Below are 6,944 nucleotides of genomic sequence, written 5' to 3'. Positions count from 1 at the left end.
GTTGGCAATGGTTATGTGTTTATTTATTTTCCCTCAAAAAATCTACTATAAACTTTCTACAAGTTCTATAAACTTTTACATACAGGTGTATCACATCAAAGCTTAAAAAAGAAAACAGTGAGGAAAATTAGTTTTTCCATGATACTGTGCCTTTAAAATAATAATGAAAATGATGGTATTTAGAATGTGTGTGTAGAGTGTCCATTTGACACCACACAAAAAGCACACAACTAAACGTAAAATGACCTGGAGCCAAAATGCTCTAAAAACAATGAGTCAGTGGACGACTGAATGTGATGGCTTTTTGTCCAGAAAATTAATGCATTAATCCAATGCAGGGAAGTAACTGACCTAGCAACTAAATGCAATACAGAGTCAAGCTCATAAGTATTTGGACAGTAACACAGTTTTTGTAATACTGCATCTGTACACCAATGCAATGGATTTGAAATGAAGCAGTCAGGATTTAATTGAAGATGTGCATGATATTCTAGCTTCAATTCAAGGGGTTTCAACAAAAGTATTGCATTCACGAATTACAGATGTTTTTATGTAGTAAAACTGTATTATAAATCCAGGGATTATTTTCAATACTTGGATGCAAACCATTTGATCATGTAAAGGAACAGCATTCAACAGTGTTCAAGTTCATTTGGAATAAGAGTGAAATGGAATGGGGTTAAAAGTGCTGAAAGTCACCAACAGAGAAACTACTATATGAGAGGAAATGACGCAAGCTGTGTATCTGAATTAGCAAGGCAGAACTGCTCGGGGTCTATCTGTACATGCTCATTCCTTACTCCTGAGAAAGCAGGCAGTGTTGACTATATGATATCATGTTATTCAGGAAAATGTAGAGAAAAAGTACAAAGTGTGAAGAAAGCAAAATTGGAAAGAGAGAGTGAGAGAGACAGGGAGAGAGACAGGGAGAGAGAGAGAGAGAGAGAGAGAGAGAGAGAGAGATGCTTTATTAAACATCTGGGAGTCATCAGCATGGCAGAGTGGGAGTGAACTCAGCCTGCAGTGTGTGTGTGTGTGTGTGTGTGTGTGTGTATGTGTGTGTGTGTGTGTGTGTGTGTGTGCGCGTGCTGCCTGTTTCACGTCCAGCCGACACCTTCCCACAGGACAAGCCAGCTCTAACAACAGCCCTCACACTGCAAAATACAGGCAAAGAAGGAGAGAGAGAGAGAGAGACAGAGAGAGAGAGAGAGAGAGAGAGAGAGAGAGAGAGAGAGAGAGAGAGAGAGAGAGAGAGAGAGAGAGACAGAGAGAGAAAGAGAGAGAGAGAGAGAGAGAGAGAGAGAGAGAGAGACAGAGAGAGAGAGACAGAGAGAGAGAGAGAGAGACAGAGAGAGAGAGAGAGAGACAGAGAGAGAGAGAGAGAGAGAGAGAGAGACAGAGAGAGAGAGAGACAGAGAGAGAGAGAGAGAGAGAGACAGAGAGAGAGAGAGAGAGACAGAGAGAGAGACAGAGAGAGAGAGAGACAGAGAGAGAGAGAGAGAGAGAGAGAGACAGAGAGAGAGACAGAGAGAGAGAGAGAGAGAGACAGAGAGAGAGACAGAGAGAGAGAGAGACAGAGAGAGAGAGAGAGAGAGACAGAGAGAAAGAGAGAGAGACAGAGACAGAGAGAGAGAGAGAGAGAGAGAGAGAGAGAGAGACAGAGAGAGAGAGAGAGAGACAGAGAGAGAGAGAGAGAGAGAGAGAGACAGAGAGAAAGAGAGAGAGACAGAGAGAGAGAGAGAGAGAGAGAGAGAGAGAGAGAGAGACAGAGAGAGAGAAAGCAAAGATTCTTGAAAAATGAATACTAGCAATGCAAGGTTGATGTCTTTAAATCCAGATTGAAAACACACACGCTGTTGGACAAAAACTTTCTATCTCCAAAAGGATAACTGCACAAGAGAAAGAAAAATGTTCTCACGTTTTAGTGGAAGTCAGTATAAAAGATCTGGCAATGTTTTTTTTAAGGAACACATATTTATTCATGTGAACTGTATTGAATTGAATTAGCACATAGTTGCACAACTAAAACCTGTTAGTAAGTTAAATAATATTTGTCATGTTGATAGTGAGTGGTATGCTTGTAAAATTATTACATATTTCTGGACAGTTTTACTTGCTTTGATTGATTCTAGTAAGTCAAATTTATCACTATGTTGGCAAATAATTTGAATTTCTTTCAGGGTTATTTCTTACAACAAGCACAATTATTTGCCTATATATTTAAAACAATTTCACTTGTGTGATAAATGATGTCATGATGTGCTTTTCTGAGCATATCGTGGATATGATCCCTACATAAAGAAAACCCATTACATGCTTCATTACAATATGAGCAGAATAAGGCCTGTTTATAATTGGATTTAGTGCAGCGTAGTTTATAAACACTGAATAACACCAATGTTTTTTGTTCTTTGCATGTGGCACTACAGGTTCTAGATTGTTTGTTCCAACTTATTAAATATCAGAAAAATAAAATATCATGATGGATATTGTGTGTCGTGAAATTATCCTGAGGTATCATGATATGATATCTTCGGCATACCACCCATCCCAGGTTCTAGTTTATGGATTTATGAGAATTTATTACACAAAGAGTTAATGAGTGTGATACATAGTGAATATGTCACAATGTGTTACATACAGTATTCTTCAGAGCATTTCCAGTCATCACTAATTAGAGGCTAAAATCACTAAGCAAGTTGTTGATGGGTCAAGTATAAGGTATTCACTGTTCTTAGCAACCCAAAAATAACAATCTTGACACTATCTAGAACTTATAGGAGTCAAAGGCTGTGATACTACACTAATAAAATATGAATTTAGATGGTAATTCCTGCTTAATAAATTCCATAACAAAGGAATTTAAGTGTTTATGGGGCATTATTTTAAATAATAATAATAAAAGTATGTACTAACTGCTATGTTGTAGTAAAGCTTAATGCCTAATGAATGAACCATTTAGAAGTGTCTAATCTGGGCTTTTGGGACTAAGAGCCCGACCTTAATAAACCCTGAATATGTGTGGCATAAAGTTACATATTACCAAAGTTTTTGGGCCATTTTTGTTGGTCAATTCATCAGGGAACTTTAACAAAACAATAAAGGGCAGCTAATATTCTCAATTGATATCAAAAGCTGAAAAAAGAGATTCATTTCTTTTCTGAAAGCAACAATTTGCCTATTGTGCTGGGACTGTATTTTTATTATTGTTATGCTGTTACATCACTTGAAAGATAATGTTTTAACTTTATAAAGTTTTGCCTATCTTCCTGTCTAAAGCACTCTGAGATGTTGTAATGAAAATGAGAAGTGCTATTTAAATACAGATGTATTATTACTGAACAAAGGTTTGTGTAGGATACTGTTGACATGACAAATTTTGAGCTAAAGTTCTCGAGCCAAAAGCACATACATTTCCCCAAGTGTACATATAGGCAAGATAAAAAGAGTTCTGTGCAAATTACACATTCATCCTCACGACTGTCATCACTCTCTCGCTCCCATACGCATTAATATTGCAGGGAATTTGCTGCTTGACGTTAAAGAGGGCGCACTCAGCCGCAGATGGGTGTAGGATCACATGGTTTAGAGTGTGTAATTGGAAACAGGTCTGACTAGCAGTTTCCTGTGTGGTAAGAGTGGTCTGGAGTCAGCGTGGTCCGGCCCATCACAGAGACGACTGGGCCAAAATTGAGATTTTTGATGGGAACGATAGGGCAGACGCTAGCGTTTCAGTGTCACTCTCAATGAGCGCTGGGCACCAGGCCAGCAAGCATACTGATCCATTCCATCTGATCCTGAGCCTACTCTGCTGATTTTTTCAAACTGCATGTAAACATTTTAGTGAAGAGTTTTATAATCATTCTAATGAGTAAGGATTAGTTGGCGATTTATATCATCATACAGATTCTAGGAGCTTTTGTTTGCGTCATTGGCATTATAAGAGGAGAAAGTTCTGGCAGAAATAAAAAAAAAAAAATAGCTCAATGTTCAACAAAGTGTTTGCACTACCACAACTGGTATCGTTTTGCCATTGTTCTGCCATCTGAAAACTGCAAATGCTGTATTTATACTCAAAATGATCTGTAGACTATAACATCCTTCCTGCATGCCAGGCCACTGAAATGTTTAAGCCAAAAGTGACACTTTCAGTTTTGGGCCAAAAGAGAAAAAAGTAAGATTATTTTGGCCAAAGGCAAAAAATGAAGTAGGTCTACAGTGAAGTGTCAAAATCTAACATTTGACAAAAAAAAAATAATAATGTTAATGCAAATGAGAAATAGTGGTCAAAAGTGCTAATGGTTCCTGCACTGGTCAGCACAGACACCTTCAAACAGTTTGAGCAGCAGCAGATAAACATTAACTTTAACATGAAACATTAACTTTCGTGAAAATCACAAGTCATCTTTTGGTACTTAACCTTTTCCCTCTGGTTTTAAAAGATGTTACGACAAACACGTGTTCGTTAGACCCTGCTGAGGTTTATGGCTGTTTTTGCTCTAAATGGCCAACATTAAAGTGACTCCCCTGCTGCAGAAGCTTAAAACTGCTAGACAGGAGTTCCTTATGCGTTAAAAACTGAGGTGTTTTCTGTTGTTACAGCAGAGGTGCCTTTGGAAAACCTTGAAGCATTATATTTTAATTTTACAACATTTAATATTTAATATGATTCAGAAAGCTGATCAAAAATAATTTAGTCCTCTAGTCCTGTCAGTTCTCTTTCCCAACATGGCAGTTATCACCTTTAAACCACATTACATTAGCAGCTTGGTACGAGCTACATGTGTTGCATTTTAAGGTGTTTTTGTTGTGTCTCTATTAGTCTTAACCTCAGTTACAGAGTAACATATTATTCTGTATTTTAGTAACGAAATATGTTGCAATCAATTAGAAGCCTACCTACCCTATTGTTTGTATAGTGCTTTGTCTATGTGTATACCAAAACCATGGCATACCAAAACCATGATCGGAAAATGGGCTCTTACCGAGGGCTATCATGAAGGGTGGATAGAGTTGGCACAAGTCCGTCCTGTATGTGTCATTTACTATCCTCCTGCAGAAGAAAAAACAAACAGATACTGAACTACTGAATGTTTACTGAAAAGGTCAGTAAACGATGTTCATGCTGATGGTACATTGCTAATGTTACATGAAATCATAAGCATAAATTAATATATAAATATATAATATATAAAGTAATCTTTCTTTGTGAAAGATTTTCGGCAGAGTATATCCTCAGTTCCAGTGTCAGGCAAGAATTTTAATTTTGGTACATCACTAATGCATGCTGATGAAGAACGCTGTCTTGCAGAGCTTCACTCTTACAGTACACTACAGTGCCTCTAGAGGGAGGAGTATGTGTGTGAACCCAGGACAGTGGCTTTTGGTGTGGATGCAGGAAATGTGCTCCCTGCGAGCGCACAAAGTGTTTTTAATGCAATAGCAGTCTCTTGGGGAAAAGTCTGTTCTCAGAGGACAAACACACTCACGTACTTCTATTCAGTATCAAAAGAATTCTGTTATATATATAACCGTTTCAAGCCGGCACTGAGAACACACACACACACACACACACACACAGCTGAGAGCCTGGCTTGTGTTCTAGGAGTTGGCCCTGAGAACATAACGCAATCTGTGGTTTTGACTTCAGACATAGGTCACTGTCAGAGTGTTCCATGATTCGCCACATGGGCTCTCATCACAAGTGTGTTATGGGAAAATGACCAACAGCTGCAGCAGATACATGTCAGACACACAAACAGGCAGTGGCCTGCTTAAGTGTTCCTAGCTTGTATTTGGCTCAAGGTGATGTGATAAGTGCTGGATAAGGCTGAAAACTACTGTCTCAGTGTAATTTCTCACTCTATAAAATCTCTTAAGCAACTGCAGTTGGAATCCTGTGATCAGGATCTGCATATTAAATGCCTGACTGTGATACAGCCTTGGATTTTGGATTGATCAATGGCAGATCAAATCACATTTCAATTCGGGTTATGATTAAAATGTAAATGATATCAGATGATGTCATGCCTTTGTTGTAAGCATAGCACAAATTCCACTGCATTAATCAATAACAAGGGACAATGATCAACGAGCCATGCAAAATGTGCGGAACTGTACACAAAACCTATTCATAAAGTCACTGTGGCAACGATTAGCACACCAATGTCTTTTTTAACCTAGCCAATCAAAGTCCACATGTAAATGAAGTGATATACAGGATGTCATTTCCGACTTTGAAATCATTACAGAACAACGCGGTAAATTGTGAATGTTTAAGTGAGCCTAAAATTGGTGGAATTTTACAGTATGACCTATTCCAGTTGGGCAGACAATATCAATGCAGTAGTCAAATTCATCCCATACTCGATTGAGCATGTCAGGTGTCACTTCACTCACAGCAATTTCAGAGATCATCCAGTGTTGTGGAACCAGCGACGAATGCTCTGATGGACTCACATCTATGATGGACTCACTCTTTTCTGAAGTGGAGAAACGCTTTCTGCTCAGGGGTCCCCATCTCCTCGCAGACTGAAGGGAGCCATCTTCCAGTGGCAGTCAGAAACTCTACGACTCCTCTTTCAATTGGTATGTGATTGGTTCCTAGGCACAGTTGGAAAATGTGGCACTTTGAAATTGGGTGGATCTTTTGAATCATCCTGTGTAGCAAAGACCCATGTCAAGTGAAGATCTGGTTGGCTGCCAAAAAGAACATAAAATTTGATGCAGGAAAATGAGGCTGTTATAAGTACAGCATCGGTTAAATCTGCTGATCTGCTCAAGTAAGTTTTCTTCCTCTTTTAGCAGTTACAATGTATACCAGGGAAAATTACTGCCAGTGTGGTTCAGGCAATACTTTTTGCAGGATTTGCAGGTTGTGTTATGCATTGTTAACAGCCCATGTAAATTAAGAAAAAGCGCATTGTGCAAGCAAAAACCTTCTG

The 6,944-nt window shown here is 38.7% G+C and overlaps 1 long non-coding RNA gene across 1 annotated transcript; it reads right to left on the bottom strand.

The window, feature by feature from the left end:
• Positions 1–1,047: 1,047 nt before the first annotated feature.
• Positions 1,048–6,607, bottom strand: LOC119262747. The gene is made up of 3 exons (XR_005129892.1): positions 6,477–6,607; positions 4,986–5,053; positions 1,048–1,154 (listed from the first exon to the last, which is right to left on the bottom strand). It is a non-coding gene; the product is annotated as an uncharacterized LOC119262747 (long non-coding RNA).
• Positions 6,608–6,944: the final 337 nt, after the last annotated feature.

This window comes from Pygocentrus nattereri, chromosome 1 (genome assembly GCF_015220715.1).
Source record: "Pygocentrus nattereri isolate fPygNat1 chromosome 1, fPygNat1.pri, whole genome shotgun sequence".
NCBI lineage: Eukaryota > Metazoa > Chordata > Actinopteri > Characiformes > Serrasalmidae > Pygocentrus > Pygocentrus nattereri.
Note: the sequence above shows the minus strand (reverse complement) of the source record. Positions and strands in the feature narration are given on the sequence as shown.